The 24,133-nt window shown below is 45.2% G+C and overlaps 1 protein-coding gene across 1 annotated transcript in view; it reads left to right on the top strand.

Annotated features, from left to right (window-relative positions):
• LOC139274607 (extracellular sulfatase Sulf-1-like) overlaps positions 1 to 24,133 on the top strand; it is a 547,728-nt gene that overhangs the window by 142,979 nt on the left and 380,616 nt on the right. The window contains exon 2 of the mRNA XM_070891301.1: positions 17,997 to 18,082. The gene's annotated coding sequence lies outside the window, so the exon portion shown is untranslated. The remainder of the gene's footprint in view (positions 1 to 17,996; positions 18,083 to 24,133) is intronic.

The raw sequence follows: 24,133 nt of genomic DNA, 5'->3' as shown, positions 1-24,133 counted from the left end.
ATGGCAGGGGGATGGGAATCTATGCAGGGAGACAGAGGGAAGTAAAATGGGGGCAGAAGTAAAAGACAGAAAGAAGAAAAGTAAAAGCGGAGGGCAGAGAAACCCAAGGCAAAAATCAAAAAGGGCCACATTACAGCAAAATTCTAAAGGGACAAAGTGTGTTTAAAAACACAAGCCTGAAGGCTCTGTGCCACAATGCGAGGAGTATTCGTCATAAAGTGGATGAATTAACTGCGCATGCAGCTATTAACGAATATGATATAATTGGGATTACAGAGACATGGCTCCATGGTGACCAAGGCTGGGAACTCAACATCCAGGGGTATTCAATATTCAGGAAGGATAGACAGAAAGGAAAAGGAGGTGGGGTAGCGTTGCTGGTTAAAGAGGAAATTAATGCAATAATAAAGAAGGACATTAGCTTGGATGATGTGGAATCTGTATGGGTAGAGCTGCGGAATACCAAAGGGCAGAAAACGCGAGTGGGAGTTGTGTACAGACCACCAAACAGTAGTAGTGAGGTTGGGGACAGCATCAAACAAGAAATTAGGGATGCGTGCAATAAAGGTACAGCAGTTATCATGGGTAACTTTAATGTACATATAGATTGGGCTAATCAAACTGGTAGCAATATGGTGGAGGAGGATTTCCTGGAGTGTATTAGAGATGGTTTTTTAGGCCAATATGCCGAGGAACCAACCAGAGGGCTGGCCATCCTAGACTGGGTGATGTATAATTAGAAAGGACTAATGAGTAATCTTGTTGTGCGAGGCCCCTTGGGGAAGAGTGACCATAATATGGTAGAATTCTTTATTAAGATGGAGAGTGACACAGTTAATTCAGAGACTAGGGCCCTGAACTTAAGGAAAGGCAACTTCGATGGTATGAGATGTGAATTGGCTAGGCTAGACTGGCGAATGATACTTAAAGTGTTAACGGTGGATAGGCATTGGCAGACATTTAAAGATCACATGGATGAACTTCAACAATTGTACATCCCGGTCTGGAGTAAAAATAAAACGGAGAAGGTGGCTCAACCGTGGCTAACAAGGGAAATTAAGGATAGTGTTAAATCCAAGGAAGAGGCATATAAATTGGCCAGAAAAAGCAGCAAACCTCAGGACTGTGAGAAATTTAGAATTCAGTAGATGAGGACAAAGGGTTTAATTAGGAGGGGGGAAAATAGAGTATGAGTGGAAGCTTGCTGGAAACATAAAAACTGACTGCAAAAGCTTCTATACATATGTGAAGAGAAAAAGATTAGTGAAGACAAGCGTAGGTCCCTTACAGGCAGAATCAGGTGAATTTATAATGGGGAACAAAGAAATGGCTGACCAATTGAACAAATACTTTGGTTCTGTCTTTACGAAGGAAGACACAAATAAACCTTCCGGAAATACTAGAGGACCAAGGGTCTCTCGAGAAGGAGGTACTGAAGGAAATCCTTATTAGTCAGGAAATTCTGTTAGGGAAATTGATGGTATTGAAGGCCGATAAATCCCTAGGGCCTGATAGTCTGCATCCCAGAGTACTTAAGGAAGTGGCCCTGGAAATAGTGGATGCATTGGTGATAATTTTCCAACAGTCTATTGACTCTGGATCAGTTCCTATGGATTGGAGGGTAGCTAATGTAACACCACTTTTAAAAAAGGAGGGAGAGAGAAAACAGGGAATTATAGACTGGTTAGCCTGACAGTTGTACAGGGCCTTAGTGAGGCCTCACCTGGAATATTGTGTTCAGTTTTGGTCTAGTCTGAGGAAGGACGTTCTTGCTATTGAGCGAGTGCAGCGAAGGTTCACCAGACTGATTCCAGGGATGGCTGGGCTGTCATATGAGGAGAGACTGGATCAACTGGGCCTTTATTCAGTGGAGTTTAGAAGGATGAGAGGGGATCTCATAGAAACATATAAGATTCTGACGGGACTGGACAAGTTAGATGCGGGAAGAATGTTCCCAATGTTGGGGAAGTCCAGAACCAGGGGACAGAGTCTTAGGATAAGGGATAGGCCATTTAGGACTGAGATGAGGAGAAACTTCTTCACTCAGAGAGTTGTTAACCTATGGAATTCCCTGCCGCAGAGAGTTGTTGATGCCAGTTCACTGGATATATTCAAGAGGGAGTTAGATATGGCCCTTATGGTTAAGGGGATCAAGGGGTATGGAGAGAAAGCAGGAAAGGGGTATTGAAGGAATGATCAGCCATGATCTTATTGAATGGTGGTGCAGGCTCGAATGGCCTACTCCTGCACCTATTTTTCTATGTTTATATGTTTCTACATCGGTAGTGGGGAAAATGTTGGAATCAATTATTAAGGATGAAATAGCGGCGCATTTGGAAAGCAGTGACAGGATCGGTCCAAGTCAGCATGGATTTATGAAAGCCAAATCATGCTTGACAAAACTTCTAGAATTTTTTGAGGATGTAACTTGTAGAGTGGACAAGGGAGAACCAGTGGATGTGGTGTATTTGGACTTTCAAAAGACTTTTGACAAGGTCCCACACAAGAGATTGGTTTGCAAAATTAAAGCAGATGGTATTCAGGGTATTGTATTGACGTGGATAGAGAACTGGTTGGCAGACAGGAAGCAGAGAGTTGGGATAAACGGGTCCTTTTCAGAATGGCAGGCAGTGACTAGTGGGGCTCAGTACTGGGATCCCAGCTATTTACAATATACATCAATGATTTAGATCAAGGAATTGAGTGTAATATCTCCAAGTTTGCAGATGACACTAAGTGGAGTGCTGGTGTGAGCTGTGAGGAGGATGCTAAGAGGCTGCAGGGTGACTTAGACAGGTTAGGTGAGTGGGCAAATGCATGGCAGATGCAGTATAATGTGGATAAATGTGAGGTTATCCACTTTGGTGGCAAAAACAGGAAGGCAGAATATTATCTGAATGGCGACAGATTAGGAAAAGGGAGGTGCAATGAGACCTGGGTGTCATGGTACATCAGTTATTGAAAATTGGCATGCAGGTACAGCAGGCGGTGAAGAAGGCAAATGGCATGTTGGCCTTCATGGCTAGGGTATTTGAGTATTGGAGCAGGGAGGTCTTACTGCAGTTGTACAGGGTCTTGGTGAGGCCACACCTTGAATATTGTGTTCAGTTTTGGTCTCCTAATCTGAGGAAGGACGTTCTTGCTATTGATGGAGTGCAGCGAAGGTTCACCAGACTGATTCCCGGGATGGCAGGACTGACATATGAGGAGCGACTGGATCGACTGGGCCTGTATTCACTGGAGTTTAGAAGAATGAATGGGGATCTCATAGAAACATGTACAATTCTGACGGGACTGGACAGGTTAGATGCAGGAAGAATGTTCCTGATGTTGGGTAAGTCCAGAACCAGGGGTCACAGTCCAAGGGTAAGGGGTAAGCCGTTTAGGACCGAGATGAGGAGAAACTTCTTCATTCAAAGTTGTTAACCTGTGGAATTCTCTACTGCAGAGAGTTGTTGATGCCAGTTCATTAGATATATTCAAGAGGGAGTTAGATATAGCCCTACAGCTAAAGAGATCAAGGGGTATGGTGAGAAAGCGGGAAAGGGGTACTGAGGTGAATGATCAGCCATGATCTTATTGAATGGTGGTGCAGGCTCGAAGGGCCGAATGGCCTACTCCTGCACCTATTTTCTATGTTTCTATGTGAGGCCCGAGGCACCCCTGATATTAGGACTCTAGCCTCATTCCCATGAAACAGGCAAGCTTTGTAGATTGAGAGGCAACTCAACCAGCGAAGCGTCGTTGAAGATCGGGCCTCTGTGACTCCAGTAGTGGCCCTCAAGGAAGTGAATAAGTGGGGGGTAACCAAGGGGAGGTTTGGGGTGTGGGAAATCAATTGCCAGATCAGAGGATCACTAGCTACGAGGGGCGGGGGGGGGGGAAAGCCATCACTAACCAGGGGAAGCGATCGTTAGCCAGAGGGGCGGGGGGGGTGGGTCTTGATCATTAGCTGGGGTGGGCGATCGGTGGTTGGAACTGGAGGGGGAGCAATCGGAGCTTGAGAGGAGAGATTGGGCCATGGAATGGGGGGGCGGTGGGGGAGAGATTGGTCCACGGATTGGGGAGGAGAGAGACGGGGTCTAGGTTGGGTGATTGGGGGACGGCGCCAGAGGTAGTTGGGGAGAAGGCCCGCGTTTTTTTCATGTGGGGTCGGGAGTAGTACTGCCACTGAAGGATGCCAATGAGCGCTATCCCGGCAGAACTACCAGGGTTGTGACCCAAGGAATTTCAGCCCCCACTCCTACCCCCGCTGTTAAAAATATCTCTTGAACTTTGCTGATTATTAACACTGTTTGATTGTGAATGTGTTTCTTAAGTAAAGCACTGCAGTATTTCATCAAGCTTCAAATTCTAACTCAGGTGGTTTTATTTAAATGGGCTGTATTAGGGATCTTTCTACACATTCAGCTCTGAGAACGACTCGATCTAACCTGTAGTGAAAATTGGCTGTCATGTTGGCCCACCGCAGCAAGTTAGTCAGATTGTGGTGGTATGCACTTCTGGAATATGAATCTCACATCTGTATCTTTGTTTGTATCTTTGCTTTTGCTTTTGCAGTGATAGCTTTACCTTGGTGAGTTGCGAAAAATGGTAATATGTGTTGCCATGGAAACATAGGCCCCTTTAAATAGTTTTTGAAAACACCATGCTGAACTGCAGCTTATTCATATAAATTGTTACACGTCGTCCCATTCTGCACTAAGCAAGTGTAAGCTGACACCTGAGGACTGAGTTTGCATGTGCAGCATTGGTAGCTGGTGAAACAGACTGATTATTATTAACTGCAGATGGACGCTCATCCATTTATAAGTAGCTGTGCTTATACTGCTGCTCATTTCCTGCCTCATTAGAGAGCCAAAAGGCTTGATGACATCTGTTTCTAGCATTGTTAACTGTTACAAAAAGTATCTAAACTGTATATTGAACCACTGATTGCACACAAGGAAGTCATTCAGAATTGTTCAATAAACAAGTTGTTGGTAGTAGCAGATGAAGACCATAGTGTTTGTGAAAAATATTAGAAATATTGCACTTGGCAACTAAAAGATTTATTTTCTAATAGTGATATTGTTCCAATGTGCCACCTATAAAGCAGGGAAGTCCCAATCTATTGATGGTTGATTCTGAGTAGAAAGGGTGTAATTTAACCAAGGCAGTTAGCTGACATCAAAACCTATAAAAGCAAAGTTCAAGTGGTTTTATGGACCTTATTGGTCTTCACGTTTAAAGGGATATTGGGGCCGAACTTCAGCCTCCTGATAAGGCCTATTACTGCCGGAAAGCGGCGGCCCCACGGCGGTGTCGAATGGCTGCCGATTTTTTGGCGAATGGCCGCCAATTTTTTGTCGAATGGCCGCCGCTCGCAAAATTATCCTCAGTGGTTTTTCCAGCAGTCCCCACTTCCGTTCCGCTGCTGCTAAACCCTCCTAAGTGTCTCATCAAAGGGCGCACCACCGATCTCCCGCCCTGAAGCAAAATCTTGCGGCCGCTGCTCGGTGCCCCCGACAGTTTTTCTGTCGGTGCACTGTGTTTGCAATGTGTGTAAAATGGCTGTGCGGCCGCCATTAAAGGGGAGGGTGCACTGCCACGGCCACCATTTTATTTTTTTTTGTTGGCTGACTGCCAGGTCGGCCCTACAATTATGCCCCCGGATTCGGCCGGGCTGCCAACAGGCATCCTGTCACCCCTTCTTGGGTGCCAGACCGCTGGCCTGGCCGAAATCCTCCCTGGTGGCGCAGTGGACCTAACTAAAAGAATCGCAGAGCTCGCAGCGGCCCTCCCCTTTAAGTGAAAGGGAGAGACGTGGTGACGCGCCAGCATGATGACATCAGCGCTACGCTGATGAGTGACAGCGCAGACAGTCCGCCGCCCCCACTTCCACCCCTCTGATGACTGATTCTCTGCTCTTCGCCCCACTTCCGCCCCCATTATGACTGACTTACGGCCTGCTCAAAAAAAAAAACCAAAGAGGTGAATTTTACACATGAGGCCACCGCATCCACCACGGTGGTGAAAACACATCAAACACTGTAGGTGTGCCCCGTTTCCAGCAGGATAAATTTTGGCCCCATAATCTTTATTCAAGGGAATTTAGGGCATACATAGAAACATAGAAACATAGAAAATAGGTGCAGGAGTAGGCCATTCGGCCCTTCTAGCCTGCACCGCCATTCAATGAGTTCATGGCTGAACATGAAACTTCAGTACCCCCTTCCTGCTTTCTCGCATACCCCTTGACCCCGAGTAGTAAGGACTTCATCTAACTCCCTTTTGAATATATTTAGTGAATTGGCCTCAACAACTTTCTGTGGTACATTTTATTTGTCAACCACTTGGTGCAATGGGACAATTCAAGCAGAATGTCATGCGTTACAAAACTCTCTTCTGCATGGAGCCTTCCTGACAGAAATGATTCTTGATGGCTTTCTGTCTCTCTCCTTCCCCAGGTTGAAAGACAGTGCTTCATTAAATGACTGCCTATTACTTATTCTATACCAATACTTTTATTTTTATGCAGATTGTTCTATAATAACTTTCATTTATGAAGCGCCTTTAACGTGGTAAAAACATGCCACAGGAACATAACCAAACACAAATTGACAACGGTGAGAATGGTTATGTACGCCATAGATTTCGCCGTTGCTAACTTACTTCAAAATTTCTTGTAATTTGCATAGGCTGCAGAGAGCATAGCAGTGTGTCCGAAGTAGCACAACCAATAATTAATGTTTACTTTTAGATGCACGTCTATTGAATTACCTGTCCAAGTATTTCAGAAAATAACAATTATTCGTTGGGTCTGTGCATTGGTGGATATAAAACTTTTAAAAATTCAGGTTAAAGAAATACACAGTCAGTTTGAGTGAAACATTTCACAACTCCCCTATTTTCAATTCGGCACAACTAAGATATTTATGTATCTGAGATAAAATGTTTTTTTCACTTTTTAAAAAAAATGTGCATTTCTAGCAAAATTGGAGTTCCAGTTGATTTATGAAAATAACCTTAAATTGACAAAGCGAATATTAAAAATGGTACAGACTACATTGTTGATCCAATATACTGTGCTGGTATCCTTTCATATTTATTAAATTGTAATAGATTTTACATTCAAATTGATATTTAAATAGGAAACATAATTTTTTTTTACAATAATTAAAATACATTTAACAATACTTAGGAATGGACATAGTTGTGTTGAAATAGAATGAGGCAGCATCATCAGTGCCTCGGGCAGTGACACCTGTAACAACGTTATATCGGAATGTCTAACAAGTGCGAAGCCATCAATTTCAAATTTAATTAAAATCATTTATTTCATATGCCTCGAGGTTATATAAAACAGACTGTTTAAAGCTGTTGAAAAGCAACAAAAGACTGTTAAAATAATAATTCACACCACTAACAACTCACCAATAGCCCACCAGTCTTATTATTTACCAGTTTAAGTGGCAGCAGAGATATAAGTAGCTTTTACTCAGGAAATTTGCGATCACTCTTGATTTTAATGGCGAGCGGAGCCATGATAATGAATTACTCACTGTTTCAACCGAGGGGCACAAATGTCCCAGGAAATTCTGAACTGGCGTAAGTAATAGCATAAGTCACTTACGCTATAATTTCCTCTTTCTTTTGCAGTGTAAAGTGGGCCCTACCATTACAATTGTGCAAGTCTCCAGGGAACTCCCACCCAATATATTAATGATGTCTTGTAGCCTTTCTCAAAATCTGTAAATTGTACAGTGTAGTGCACAGCATGTTATTTGGCTTCTAAAGAAGACCAGTGTGTAACTTGCTATCTCTCTTTAATGTCACGAGGCATTCCTACTGTAACTAAGTCTATCCTCACTCAGTTAAAGGTGAATTCCTATTAGAAGCATCCTTGGGTTAATTAGGGGACCATTATTCTCTATAGATTGGTCTCTGTTTGCAAATCAGAGGCTCCTCACCAAGGCAGGACAAACCAAGAGGAAATTCTCAGCTTTCTTTTTTTCATAATATTTAAGTTTGTTTTGCACCTGTAAGAAATATGACACTTTGAAGTGTGTGTCTGAAGTATGATGGATGGACTGTAGAAAAAAAGTATATATTTATTATATATGTGTGAGCATATATTATACATAAAAATATATCTATTCTATATTACAAAGAGTGAAGGGTCACAGCATTCTAATGTCATTGCACCTATCATCATAGGTAGTCCCTCGGAATCAAGGAAGACTTGCTTCCACTCTTAAAATGAAATCTTAAGTAGCTGAACAGTCCAATACAAGAGCCACAGTCCCTGTCACACGTGGGACAGATAGTCGTTGAGGGTAAGGGAGAGTGGGACAGATTTGCCGCACGTTCTTTCCGCTGCCTGTGCTTGATTTCTGTATGCTATCGGCGATGAGACTCGAGGTGCTCAGTGCCCTCCCGGATGCACTTCCTCCACTTAGGGGCGGGTCTTTGGCCAGGGACTCCCAGGTGTCGTTGGAGATGTTGCATTTTATCAGGGAGACTTTGAGGGTGCCCTTGTAACGTTTCCTCTGCCCACCTTTAGTTCGTTTGCTGTTAAGAAGTTCCGAGTAGAGCGCTTGCTTTGGGAGTCTCAAGTCTTGTATGCGCACAATGTGGTCTGCCCAACGGAGCTGATCAAGTGTGGTTAGTGGTTCAATGCTAGGGATGTTGACCTGGTCGAGAACGCTAATGTTGGTGCGTCTGTCCTCCCAGGGGATTTGTAGGATCTTGCGGAGACATCATTGGTGGTATTTCTCCAGCGACTTGAGGTGTCTACTGTACATGGTCCATGTCTCTGAGCCATACAGGAGGGCGGGTATTACTACAGCCCTGTAGACCATGAGCTTGGTGGCAGATTTGAGGGCCTGGTCTTCGAACACTCTTTTCCTCAGGCGGCCGAAGGCTGCACGGGCGCACTGGAGGTGGTGTTGAATCTCGTCATCAATGTCTGCTCTTGTTGATAAGAGGGTCCCGAGATATGGGAAATGATCCACGTTGTCCAGGGCCACGCCGTGGATCTTGATGACTGGGAGGCAGTGCTGTGTGGTGAGGACAGGCTGTTGGAGGACCTTTGTCTTACTGATGTTTAGCATAAGGCCCATGCTTTCGTACGCCTCAGTAAATACGTTGACTATGTCCTGGAGTTCAACCTCTATGTGCGCAGACACAGGTGTCGTCTGCGTACTGTAGCTCGACGACAGAGGTTGGGGTGGTCCTGGAGATGATGAAGGTTGAACAGGTTCCCACTGGTTCTGTAGTTTAGTTCCACTCCAGCGGGGAGCTTGTTGACTGTGAGGTGGAGCATGGCAGCGAGGAAGATTGAGAAGAGGGTTGGGGCGATGACGCAGCCCTGTTTGACCCCGGTCCGGACGTGGATTGGGTCTGTGATGGATTCGTTGGTAAGAATCACGGCCTGCATATCGTCGTGGAGCAGGTGGGGGATCTTGACGAACTTTTGGGGGCATCCGAAACGGAGGAGGACACTCCATAGACCCTCGCTATTGACAGTATCAAAAGCCTTTGTAAGGTCGAAGAAGGCCATGTATAACGGCTGGCGCTGTTCCCTGCATTTTTCCACAGCTGTTGCGCTGCAAAATTCATGTCCGTTGTGCCCCATAGGGGACGAAATTCGCACTGTGACTACGGGAGGAGCTCCTCAGCCACAGGGAGAAGACGGTTGAGGAAGACTCTAGCAACAACTTTCCCAGTGGCTGATAGCAGGGAGATTCCTCTGTAGTTGCCGCAGTCGGACTTGTTTCCTTTTCTAAAGATGGTCACGATCACTGCATCTCTGAGATCTCCCGGCATGCTCTCCTCCCTCCAGATGAGAGGAATGAGTTCATGTATTCGCGCCAACAGTGTCTCTCCGCCATACTTCAGTGCCTCATCAGGGATTCCATCCGCTCCCGTAGCCTTGTTGTTCTTAAGCTGTTTTGGTCTGACCTGTGGAGGTTGCACCTTCTTGGAGATTACACCTTCATCTGGAAAGGGAAACCAGAGGAAGAACGCCGCCTTCATGGAATTGGCTTCGCCATCCAAAACGAGCTGGTCGACCACCTCAAAGACCTGTAGGTGGCAGTGTGAGTAACATTATGTGACTCATCAATTTAAGTGGGGCTCCCCTTAACATTATGTGACCGTCAATCAACTACTGTTAATCTGCATCTTTAGCGTTTTCACTGTAATTCCCAATATTTGCCACTGAGTGGTTCTGCACCTGTATATCTTGGTAAAGGTGAGTACATTTAAATGTGTTTTACTTTGTCCATCCTGCCTTCAAAAATAATGTATGAACAGCACTGTCACATAATTTTTCTGTTCAACATAGGTGAATCATGGTCCTGTACCACTTCAGCCCAATGACTCTGCTGAACTTTATCCCCATGGCCATGCCAAACTTGGCCCTGACCGCCCTGAAAACCCATGGGCTCCTGAACCTGGGCCTGACGACTCTCTCAAACTTCAGCCTGACAGTTTTTGTGCAGTTTTCCTCTTGTCTCTGTCGTACTTTGAGATGATGGACATTCCAAAACTGGGCCCAACGCTCCACTTGAGCCCCTGCCCGATGGTCATAGGCACCTCCCCTGTTGATGCACCTCATGGCCTTCCTGAGCCCATATCCAAGGGCCCACTTCAGCATTTCACAGTGTGTCCTGCCAAACCTCACCCTGACAACCTGTTCATACTTCTCCCAATAGCCGTGCTGGAACTATTGATTCTGTGGCTATCACACCACCTAAAGCTTTGTACAGCAGCCATCACACAACTTTTCTGATGGCTCTGTTGCTCCTTGGCCCAAAGACCTTCTCGAACTCCAGCCTGATGGTCTGTGACATTTCATAGATAATAGTAACAATCATGAGATATAAAATAATGTCAACCCATTCATATTGTCTTCGTATCATACAAGTCCAAGGGCCCGAAATTAATCGACATACCACCCACTACCGCCTGCTTACCGTCCAAAAATGCAAGTTTGGTCAAAGAAAAACAGGTGCATACCGCCAATGTACCGCTTGGCAGAAGATTCATCATTGACATACCGCCGAGCGGTATGCATACAGTTTGCCATGCAGATCCGCCTGCATACTGCCCAAAAAGTGAAAGTTTCATGACATACTGCCGACATACCACCGGAGTTGGATTCCGTCCCGGAAAAGGTGGTTTTACTCGATCTTAAGTGGGTGGGAATGGACGGTAGTGCTCGGAGCTGCCATTTTGATATCGGGAACAGTCAGCTAAAGCAGCACCTCTGTATTTCTGAGGTGACCAGTGACTTTGTAGTGCAATTTACAGTGTAAAAGGTATTTTTATTGGTACTGAGTAAAATATTAAGATCAAAGGCATTTTAGTTGTAATTTTTTCATTGAAAAATATTCTAGAGATTTAAAAAGAATGAGGCATGTACTATCTCAGCCTGTATTGCTGACTACCTGTCTAATTGAGGATCCAGGTGTGAGAAGGTTTATTGAGCAGAGTTATCAGGGTAATGGAGGACATCGCAGACTCGAGGAGGAGGAGGAGGAGGAGGAGGAGGCGGCCTTACCCACAAAGGGTTTCTAGGTTCATACTTGGACCTGACCGATCGACAGTGTGTTCGAAGGATGTGCTTCCGAAAAGAAGTGATCAATGAGATTTGCCAGCTCATTAAGGCAGACCTGCAGCCCAGTACCACCAACATTACTGCACTCTCTGTCGAGATGAAGGTGACTGCGGCACTTTCCTTTTATGCATGTGGCTCTTTTCAGGCATTATCTGGGGACATAGGCTGTATTTCTCAGTACGCTACTCATCGGTGCATTGAACAGGTAACTGAAGCACTGTATGCATGCCGGATGGAATTTATAAACTTCCCAATGACCAGGGAGGCACAGAGTGACAGGGCTTTGGGATTTGCACGCATTGCCAGCTTCCCCGAGGTGCAGGGTGCTGTTGACTGTAACCATATTGCCATGCGAGCACCATTACAGGACGCGGAGGTGTACCGAAACCGTAAGGGATTCCACTCCCTCAACGTGCAGCTCGTATGCGACCATACACAGCGCATAATGGCAGGGAGCATCCATGATGCGCACATCTTGCGTGAGAGCACTGTGTCTGACCTGTTGAAGTCTGAGCTACAAGGTAAATGCTGGATGCTGCGGGACAAAGGGTACGGCCTCACCACCTGGCTCTTGACCCCCCTGCAGAACCCTCCGACAGAAGCCAAGCAACAATGTAGTCACACGTAATATTATCGAAAAGCCAATTGGAGTGCTGAAGCAGCGCTTTCGATGCTTGGACCACTTGGGAGGCAGGCTACAATCACCCTGAGCAGGTTGCTCAGTTCACAGTGATGTGCTGCATGTTGCATAATTTAGCAATCATGCGTGGACAGGAATTGCCACGGGGGACTGCGGGACCACCTGAGGAGAGAGTGCAGGAGACGGAGGAGGAAGAAGAGGAAAATGAGGGGGAAGAGGATGAGGAGGAGCTTCCAGATGAATCCATGGCACCACCCCCCCCCCCCCCCACCCCCCCAACATCAGAGCGGAGGGCATGTGGAGCATATGCCACTGCAAAATTGCTACGTCAGCTGCTCATAAATGAACACTTTGCTTGAATGTGAAGAGTAGTGTTTTGGGACCCTGATGACTGTTGTCCCAAAAGTTTGACACTGTACAAGAGTGCCTAAATTCAATTGAAACATTTATGTAAAAATGTAAAAAATATACAATTGTAAAACTTATAACTATAACTTTGAACAACTTTAACAACTTGAAAATTTTAACAACTTGAAATAAACTTTTAAAAATCAAACCAACTATTTTCAATGAACAATGAACACTTGACTACAACAAAGCACTCTTTACTGTCCTCGGCCTAGACCTCGACCGTGTACTCCACCACCCTTTGGACTCACCACCCCCACCTTTCTTAATCCCGCCCTTCCCTTTCCCACTGCCCCTGAACCTGGACCCCCCCATGGTGGTACCAAGCTGGCGTGCAGCACCGTACCCCGAGTACTGTTGCTGTCATTGAGGATCAGACATTGCAGGTGCAATGAATGGGGCCTCAGGAGAAGCTTGTGATCCAGAAGGCATGGCTTCAGGCCTGGAAGCTGCTGGCAGCTCCCCACCACTATGGCATGGTGGGATTCCCCGCTATGTCCCGGTCCTTTCGATTGCCGCATGGCATCGGCAGAGTCGGCGGTTCGCTCTATCACGGTGATCAGACGCGACCTATCCGCTGCGAGGTTTCCAGCTATCGCAGCCATGGCCTTGAGGAGCTCTTGACCTATGTCGACGCTGGCCTGTGACAGACGCACCATGTCCTGGTACGCGCCTATCTGTCTTGCAGCAATGGACCTTTTCTGCACCAACCTCCGTCGCTGCAGCAAAGGCACTGCAATGCTAGGGGTGCATTGCTGCGCATCGCTTGGTCCCGCAGAATCAGAGGCAGTGGATCTGTCGTCTGGTTTCTCTGCGGAGGTCTGGTCTAAACCCTCTGGAAGTACAAAACAACATTGAAAAGTGCTTGGCACCAGGGGAGGGGTCAGGGTTACATAAGTACATGAGTACAGTTACGTAACGCAGTCTTACTTAAATGTCCATCATTACTGCATTACATATCGCAGACAGACAATACACATACATATGCATTGCGTTACATTCCCAGACATTGCAGTACATCACATGAGCCCAATATTACAGTGCAATAAACTTACATTACCTTACATGAGGCCAAGATTACAGTTACAGTTACATTACATGACATTACAGGACTGCAACACAGATCGAGGATTGTTTTTAACTGACCATCCTGTGTAGTGGGTCAGCTCCAATGTCGGTGGTGGCACGGTTGCTATCCCCGACCAGCGACAAAGCATGGATCACAATCTCTTTAAATGGTTCTTGCATTGAGATTCCTCCCCGCTGTACGCCGCCAATCCTTTGCTATTGCAGATGTCGTCATCTGCAGAAAATAAAGTAAATGAGAGTAAAAATCTTGAATCCTTTTAACATCGCACACACACAGGTTCACACACACACACACACACACACACACACACACACACACACATCAAAACACTGGGTTGATCCTCTTATCATTGCCTGAAAGCACAAATAATCTTGGGATAAATAACATCATCCGTGTGAGACTGAACCTACATTTACATGGTACATGGCACATGAGGGGTGCATAAATAAAATCATTACTTACTCTTGCTACCATCACCAGGTCGTTCCACCTCTTACGACACCTTTCTCCAGTGCGTACCATTATAGTTGTGGAGGAAACAATCTCCCTGATCTCGTCCCATATTCTGTTGTACTCCTTTGGGGGGGTGGGGGGATGGTGGGGGATGGCTTTCCATGACCACCCTTCGTTAAGTCGGAGTATCTCTCCGTGATATTCTTCAGCGCTCCGTCTCGTCAGAGGCGGGTGTCCTCAACCTCTCGTCCTTCTCGATGTTCCTGCGCTTCGACTTCTTTTTCAGCATTTCCATTATATTTATTATATGATTATATGTATTATTATTGTCGATCTTGTATAATTATGATTTGTTATTAATATTTGACTCTGGAATCTCTTATGAATACAACTGACCCTTGAAGACTTTGCTGCTCCTTCTCACTCTCTCTCCCTCGACTTCAACTCTCTGTTCATGTGCAGGTGACCCCTGAACCCCGAAATCGCGGGGAAAAAGCATCTGTGGGGGGGGGGGGGGAAAGCAACAAAAAGAATTGCGCATGCACAGTGCAGTGCCGCACCATCCATCGACAAGAAAGTCTATCTTGATCATCTATAATACTGCATACCGCCTGCTGCACACCGCTCGCATACCGCCCCAAAAGATTTCACGAAACTAGCACTCTTCGGTCTTGGCGGTATTGCGGCAGTTTTAAGCGACGTACCACCGGAATACAGCTGAGAAATGGGCTGACCTTAAGTCCAGATGAATTTCGGGCCCCTATTGTTCTACTTAATAACTGCCATTAACAATTGGTCTAATATCTGAGTAATCCATGTTAAACAAGTTTAAAGAGCGCATTGCGCCATCAGTAAGCTTTATAAACTCTAAAGGAGGAATCTTCTGGTTGACACATGGATGAGCTAACCACTGGCAGAAGCTACACTGTGTAACATTAATAACAAATGGGATAATGCGGTTGTTTGAAATTCCTCTGCCAGCTATTACAACTAAGACATTAAATGGTCTAAAATAAATGAGTTTATGACATCATTAATATAACTGTCAAATGAATTTTATGCAAATATATGAATTGATTTAATACTAATATTGTACAATGTAATTTTAACTCATGGTGCCTGCCGCAATTATTTTTCCAAACCAGCAGTGAAGAAGAAAATTGCAAAAATTCTAAAATGTACCTAGTATCCTGCAATTCAAATCATTGAAGTTTGCAGCAACATGTCTGGACATAATCAGATAAGCAGGATATCTCATCAGTTGCTGTGAACTATAACAGCTAAAGACCCATAACTCACTAGTGCCCCAGGCTGGAGTGATCTATGACTGTCATTCACATTAGTGTCTAAGCACCTGGAATTTTCCATTGTAGGTGGTACTTTCTGTTTAATCTCTGAGCCAAAATCTAGAAAGAATCATGTGTGTCTGGAATTTAGCTGGCAGGTTCCCCGAGGCCTGAGAAACCCAACCAGCCAGAGTTAAATTTGTAATGGTGGTAAAAATCTGAAGCATGCCAGCCTCATTATAATATTTAATTGAGCAACCCGCCTCCTGGCAGCAGGTTGGCTTCCACCCTGTCCTGCCTCCATTAAAACCAGAAGTGGGCAGGCTGAGGTTGGGATTCAGTTTTTTTTTAACTCTTTATCCTCTTACCCGATCCCATCTCACCCATTTTTTGAAGTTAAAATTCCCCTCCCCATGTTTCCAGAGTTGTCAATGTGCTCTATCATTGGAACATACCAGCCTAGGGACTCGAAGGCAGCACGCACGTTTTTCAGGCACAAAATGGGCACCTAAGCATCCAATATAGCAGATAGGTTGCACACCTTCACTGGAAGTGCGCCTTCCACTGTATTGGAGAAGGCAGAAAAAGACGCAGTCTGGGCTTAAATGAGGTGCTAAACCCTTTGCAGGTACCCGATGCAAAATTGGGCTGCCCTGAAAGCAGCTGAGTCAGGATGCATGTGGCTTAAGCAGCAGTCCTTAAAGGGACCACTGGAGTTCACCACCAAAAAGGTACATTTACTTTAAAATACATGCCTGAATGTGGAGCCAGGAGTGCTCCTCCTAGCTCCGTTGAAATGCTGAAGCTCAATCCCCTCTCTCCTACCCGATTGCTTGCCTTGCATTTCCCGGTCGATCCACCTGCCCCCCCCCCCCCCCCATCCTCCAGATCGGTTGACTCCCCTCACCAAGTCGGCCCCCTGCCGGAGATCCAGCAGCTCAAATTGAAATCCTCTTCACTGTCTAGCTGCCTGGAAACGCCCAGCAGGTGTGTGCAGCTGATCGGACTCATGTAAATGAGGCCCAAGACCCAATATCGGGTGTGCCTTGAGTCTACTGGTGCTGGGATTGTTCCCTGTACCCAGTTTGTGGTGGCCTGTCAACGGGAACCAATTTCTAGGTCATTGTGTTATGGAATTACTGTGATAGATGCTGAATAAATGTCCAAAATCCTCACATCTTCACAAAAATCCCTTGATCTGTTTTTGGTGGATTGTATTTAACCACCAATAAATTACAGTACACTTTAAATCGGTTATATGATTAGATCTTGCAACATTGTTAAACAGCTGGTTCACTCACTTAGAATGTTAGAATTATGAACCATTTTTATTGCAATAATGATTTCCAACTTAAATGCTTTTGGTTCCCAGAACTCTGGATTTTTCTCGTTTACATTGTAGAAGGGGATTTTAGAACACAGGATGCAGTTGGAAGCAACACATGCAACTGTTGAAAACTTGTTTTTGCAACATACATTTTCTGCTCTAGGAAGGTCTGTGGAGGCAGCAGTGCTGAGAGCTCAGTGTATCTGTGGGTTTGAGCAATGATGACATGCAGCGTGCAGCCTGTGGCACTCTGCGGCACCTGTTTTATGTTTCCTGCCATTAATGCTTTGTCTCTGGCAGTGCAGAGAAACACAATGCTCTGCCCCACCACCACTCTTCCTATCATTACATATGACCACAGAGAAATGGTCATCTTGGATAGATAGCATTCACCGTACCCCGCAGATCATCAGGAAAACCATAAAAATCATAACACAAACAAGTTTTAAAAATATATTTATCTGGCACTTCCTTCAAACTGCTGATGCCACAAGCTGAGACACAAACCTTGTTGGGCACATTGGAGTTCATAAAATGGGGCAAAATTTTCTACTGCTCAATCGTAGCCAGTTTTCTTTTAAAAGGGGACCTCATCCAAATTGCAGTATTTCCAAATTGGGTTAAAATAAAGATCTTCTAAATAAATCCTAATTTTTATCATTTCATATTTCCAATCCATTTGCTGCAGCCTTTTCCCTATTTGCCTTTTGTTTTTACATACAGGAATAGCATTTTGCAAAACAGAAATATTTGCTCGCAGTATCCCTTTAATACATTCTGATGAAAATCCTGAGTGTTTCTTATCGAATGATAGAATGGTTACAGCACAAAAGGAGGCCATTCGGCCCATCAAGCCCGTGCTGGCTTTCTGCAAGAGCACTTCAGCTAGTCCCACTCCCCTGCCCTTTCCCTGTAGTCCTGAAATTTTTTTTCCTTCAGGTACTTATCCAATTCCCTTTTGAAAGCCACGATTGAGTCTGCCTCCACTATCCTTTCAGGCAGTGTATTCCAGATCCTAACCACTCGCTGTGTAAAAAAAGTTTTCCCTCATGTCGCCTTTAGTTCTTTTGCCAATCATCTTAAATCTGCGTCCTCCGGTTCTCGACCCTTCCACCAATAGGTATAGTTTCTCTTTATCTATTCTATCTAGACCCATGTGTTAATGTGTTGCTTATTTGTCATTACAGATTCTCTCATTGGAGATAATCGTGTTTATTGGAACCTACTGACATGTCAAAGCCTTAAAAAGAACTGGGAGAATACTGGGCGAAAGGTATGAAACTATAACTATTTTCACCAGTTTTATGCAGTACACAGATGAAGCAGTGTAGTCATGAACCATAGAAGGTTTTGAAGAAAATTGCAAAGAGTGCTGTCAACCTGAAATATAGCAGTTAGATGTAAAATGCAAGCAGTAAGATGCTGGATCACACTGTCATTTGTAAGTGCTTTTATTTTCGAATGATTTTGAAAACGTTTGTTAACTTTGCACCAGGGTTGATCTTCCATAATGTTAATGGTTTCAGAATGATCACTTTGAATCCTAGAAATATACAAAGTGAAAATACAGCTTGAATAGTGCTAGCCTCAGTACTTCTTGTTCACCATACAGTGCAGAATACTAAGTTGAAAACATCAGCACCCTCATGAACTCTGCACAGAGAGTATAAATTGTAAGAAATTCTTCCTGCTGAATATAAAGGACATGCTTCCTTATTTCTCTCTTCTGAATGCTTTTAGGCTGAAATGTAATGGAAGGCTTTTCCACACATAGCTTGATTTCTTTGCTTAAGTGATAGGATGGTTAAAAAATAATGCATTCAGTTAAAGTGCTCTGCTGGCGTTTGAAAAGCTGACAATTTAATAGGATTATCCAGTCTATGAGTACTGCTTCGGATGAATTGCTGTCTTTACTTTTGGAGACATACGTCTGTCACCAGTGAGTGGGGTTTACAGAACTTTTCAGTTGTTGTATGCTTATGAGAATCTTCCTGTTCAATGACTGAACGGCATAGAAATTGTTTATTGTTCCTCATATTTTTCATCTAAACTTTAGGATGAGAATTTTATTCTTGAGGTGTTGGGGAACCGAGAGCCAATGTTTGTCAGCAAAGATAGGGGCGATAGGTGAACGGGACTTGGTGCAGGATAGCAGGTGGACTGCAGAGTTTTAGATGAGCTGAAGTTTACAGAGGGTGGTAGACCAGCGTGGTATAGTCAAGTCTGGACATGACAAAGGTATGGATGAGGATTTCAGCAGCACATGAGTTGAAGTAGGGGTGGAAGCGGGTGATGTGACAGAGATGGAAGTAGTCAGTCTTTGTAATCGGAAGGATATAAGGTCAGAAGCTCAGCTTGAGGTCAAATGGAATGCCGAGGTTGCGATCAGTCTGGCTCGGTAACTGGGTAGGGGATGGAAGGTGGCAAGGGAACAGAGTTCATGGTGAGGGCTGGAGACAATGGCTTTGGTCTTCCCAGTGATATTCAAATGATGGAATTATGTAATCCACATACTTTCTGTCGTTTGTGACATAACAAAGCTGGATATCAGTGAGTTGGCAGCCAGAGGGCTTTTAAAATGCGGAAAATCTGTGCAATTTTTGAAATTACTGACTGCACAGTAGCTACTGGCAACACTATGTGCTGTGGCAGACCTTCAAGGGCTGCTGCCGCCAACCTCCACCCCATTTCAGGTGCACCTCCCAGCAGAGACCAGAGATTCCAGAAAGTTTCTACAGGGCCTCAAGCCAAAAAATGCAGCCATTCTGAAGATACGCCTCAATGACCTGTGCCATAATATCTGCATATTAACACAAGCACAAAGCTTCAGGGCCTCGCTCTGTCTCTGTTTGCAGCTACCCAAGATTGACATTCTATTGGTCGACACTTGACCATTTTCTCAGGGCCAGTACCCTAGGCACTTTAGGCAGGATGGGGTAGATTTTCCTCTTGCATTTGGTGTCACGGAACGCTTAGAGAAATATCAGTCAATTTAAATGGACAGAAAATCAGGTGGGCTCCATTACACATGAGTGAATCTTTCTGCCTAATTTTCCTCTAAGTGCTGCAAACAAGCAAAAGTATAAAGAGAGGAAAAGCTCTCCAGTACGTTTGCTCAACAATAAACAGACTAACACATTTTTCTATCATCCTTTGACCACCAGTTGGATGATATAATGTGACAAAGGACTGATCGATAACCTGTTTTTCCAATGGCCCTCCATCATTTTTCTTCTTCTTTCTCCCTTATTTGAAGACACTGGCTCTTACTGAAATATGGTTCCATTGATACTTATAATCCCTGAATCTTTCATCCAAGTGGCCATTCTTCATGTGTGAATCTAGACAGAGTGTTTCAACAAGCTATTCAACTATGAAAGGCATCACAGCTGATCCCAATCCTGTCATATAAATAAAAACAGAAAATATTTTGGAAGGGTCTACAACCAAAACTGTTTCTCTGTTGTAAATACTTTGTAACATAAAGTTGCTATTTCTCTTTTCTAATGTCTATATCCAACATTTACTGGTTTCATTTCCAGCAGTTTTAGGTTTTTTTTTTGTCCTGTTATGCAATGTCCTCACAATCGCAGGTGGGAGCTTTACTGGATTTATCCCATCCCAGCCCAGGGGCACTGAGCCCCATTATAGTATCCCCACTATCTACCTGGATCAGAGTAGCTAACGCAGCACAGACCAAGGAATAAACCTAATAGTCTTTCGGATGACACACTAAATCATTGTGAAGAAGCACATGATAAAAATGGTATTGGTCCTTAGTCTGGGGAATCCCTCCATCTTGACAGTTCCCCATCCCAATGCTGTAGGTCCTAGCGTTTTTCTCCATGGAACTCAAGGGAAAATCATTTCTTGGCCCTCGTCCTATATTTGTCTGCTCCTGTCTGTTATGTGTCTCCTTTTTTTGCAAGCAAAGAAGTAATTTTGAGATATTAGAGATGTCAGGAGAACAGAAAATGACCAACTGCCCATGTTGCAATATGTGTGAGTACATGAATATGTATTCCTGCAGCTAGATTTTGTTGCAAGGATTTGCCGTATGAAGCCATTTTAAGAAGTCTGAGCATCTGTGTGTAATTCGACACCTGCCACCTCCAGCTGCAATAAAAAAATGTGCCAATGTAGGAGGCAGAAAGGGCAATAGCTGTGTACTATGCTTGAAATAGTATCCGTTAGAGGGCTGGTAAGTTTAACTTAGGTTTCTGCTATGCTGGGATGACTGTACCGACTCGGGTGTTGACTTCCTCCATGGAGCTGGCACTTATGATGTTACAGCTCCAAATTAAACCATGCTCTTTAGGTGGATCTTCTGCAGCAGCATCTCTAAATCTTAAAGTGTATTGCACACATTTCCCTGCTGTGAACAAATAGACAGCCTTTTAGTTCCCATCGCAACTGCCCCCCATATAGTGAGCTGTAACCCTTAAGAGTTGCTCTGTGCCCATTTTTCTGATCCCCAGTCAAATGTTATGGAGGTCAAGATCCCCTATTCAAAATAGAGGGCAGGGCTTGTATGGAGATTTGGGCAGTGCACACACTGTGATACAGCCAGCAATGCCTATTATTTGGGCCATCAGACACACACATTTGTTGCATTTGGAGAATTGAGCCCATATCTCAAAGCAGCGCTGAAGGACAAACTTACTCATTGAAAAAAAAGACAGCTTTGATTTACTGTTTCTCTTTTGTCTGATAATCCCACCTTAGATTGCTGCCAGTAATGTTTTAATAATACCTTGGTATTTTTCCTATCTATAACTGTTAAAACATGCCCGGACCCGGTCTCACCCATTATTATATTAAATGGAACCTTAAAGAGTGAATTTTAGTACTCCTTTCAAAAATCCAACTGTTGCGATGGATTAACGTTAACAAGTCCTGTCGGTCTTTTGATATTGTGAAATTTTTTGGCATCACCGGGGGAATTCTGCTCGCAGGAGTTATTGAGTACAGTACTGAGGGAGCTGAACGAATAACTGCAGAGATAGATGCTTCAGCTCAGACATGAATATTAGTTCCGTTTTTATATTGCACATCCTGCGTTGTGCAGTTCCACAAGCACTCGCCACCCTCTGGTACTTCACCGAAGTGGCCGTTCTTCATGTGTGAGCCCAGCATCCATATTAACATATTGCAGCCAGGCTACTAGACAACTGCCAGAAGTGGAATCCCGGAAACGCTGGTTTGGATCAAGACTGCAGGTCATTGACGGATTGTGATTCCCACATTGAAGGCAGCACAACAGTATCGTGAGTATTCGGGCTCGTTGTGTCTGATGCGATGACTGGGTGCAAAAATAAAATACATCGACCCAGAAATTGGATCGCGCCGGGTCCAAAATGGCAGGTGGCGCGCCGGCAATGTGCCACTTGCCACATTAGTTAGGGCAGCTCAGTAGGTGCCCAGTAAAATGGCGGCAGACACATTGCAGAACGGGGGGGTTAATGGCTATTTCAGGCCCTTTTGTCCAATTGAACTTCGATTCATCGGCGTGCAAACTGCGGTTAGTTTCTTCTGGTGCTCAGCAGGGGTCCTTGAAAGGATGGCTGGAGGCTGCCACCTGAAAGGCAAGTTTGAAGTTTTTTACTTGTCTTGTGGAGCCAGAGTAGGCATGTTCCTGGTATTGTGTTCCTAACACAGATGAGACTGCACACAGGGAGGTTAAAGCAACAGTGACCTCAGTCTTTATTAAGACACTCCAGAGTGAGGAACAGGCCTTAGGGGGCCGGCTTATATACAGTGCTCCCAAGGGATGCTGGGATCCCTTGGAACTTCATGGGATGAGCTCCCTGGTGGCGGAACATGGGAGTGCATGCTTTACAGATACACAACATCACTCCCGCCCCCCGCCCCCCCCACCTCCCCCAAAGTCAAAGTGGAAACTATTAACAAGGTGAGGGGGTCGGGAGCCTTTCTTTCCCTGGTGGACCGCCACGGTACAAATGTCTGTTCTGGTGTGTTGGCTGTGCCCTCGCTGGGCTGGCGTGTTGTTGGTCCTGCAGGGCTGCTAGGTGAGCTTGGCCTTGCTGGGCTGTTGGGTGTGATGGGTTCGATTTCCTGGTCCGGCGTGGTGTCGTTGATTTTTTGGGTGTGGGTTGTGGGCTCGAAAAAGGTGGTGTTTGCTATGGGTTGTTCAGGGCAGTCTGTGAACCGCAACCTCGTTTGGTCCAGGTGCTTTCTGCAAATTTGTCCATTGTCTAATTAGACTACAAACACCCGATTCTCTTCTTTAGCTATCACCGTGCCCGCGATCCACTTGGGACCATGTCTATAGTTTAGCACATACACAGGATCATTCAGATCAATTTCCCGTGACACAGTGGCGCGACCATCGTTTACATTTTGTTGCTGCCGCCTGCTCTCTACTTGATCATGCAGGTTGGGGTGAACTGGTTTTAAGTGTCCTTTTCATGAGTAGCTCAGCCGGGGGCACACCTGTGAGCGAGTGGGGTCATGTACGGAAGCTGAGCAGTACTCTGGACAGGCGGGTTTGGAGTGAGCCTTCTGTGACTCGTTTAAGACTCTGTTTGATGGTTTGTACTGCCCGCTCTGCCTGCCCATTGGAGGCTGGTTTAAACGGGGCCGAGGTGACATGTTTGATCCCATTGCGGGTCATGAATTCTTTAAATTCGGCACTGGCAAAACATGGCCCGTTGTCACTGACCAATATGTCAGGCAGGTCGTGGGTGGCAAACATGGCCCTCAGGCTTTCAATGGTGGCAGTGGCGGTGCTTCCCGACATTATTTCACATTCAATCTATTTTGAAAAAGCTTCCACCACCACCAGGAACATTTTACCGAGAAACGGGCCCGCATAGTCGACATGGATCCTCGACCATGGTCTGGAGGGCCAGGACCACAAACTTAGTGGTGCCTCTCTGGACGCGTTGCTCAACTGAGCACATGCGTTGCATTGCCGTACACAGGACTCTAAGTCAGAGTCGATACCGGGCCACCACACGTGGGATCTGGCTATCGCTTTCATCATTACTATACCTGGGTGTGTGCTGTGGAGATCCGAGATGAACATCTCCCTGCCCTTTTTTGGTAGCACTACGCGGTTACCCCACAACAGGCAGTCTGCCTGAATGGACAGCTCGTCCTTTCGCCGATGGAACGGCTTGATTGGCTCTTGCATTTCAATGGGGATGCTGGCCCAGCTCCCATGCAGTCGACAGTTTTTTTACTAAGGACAGCAGAGGATCTTGGCTGGTCCAAGTCCTAATCTGGCAGGCCATGACAGGTGATTATCATTTTCAAATGCTTCCATGACAATCAACAAGTCTGCGGGCTGCGCCACCATCGA

This window comes from Pristiophorus japonicus, chromosome 1, assembly GCF_044704955.1.
Source record: "Pristiophorus japonicus isolate sPriJap1 chromosome 1, sPriJap1.hap1, whole genome shotgun sequence".
NCBI lineage: Eukaryota > Metazoa > Chordata > Chondrichthyes > Pristiophoridae > Pristiophorus > Pristiophorus japonicus.
This window is presented reverse-complemented; position numbering and strand designations above follow the sequence as displayed.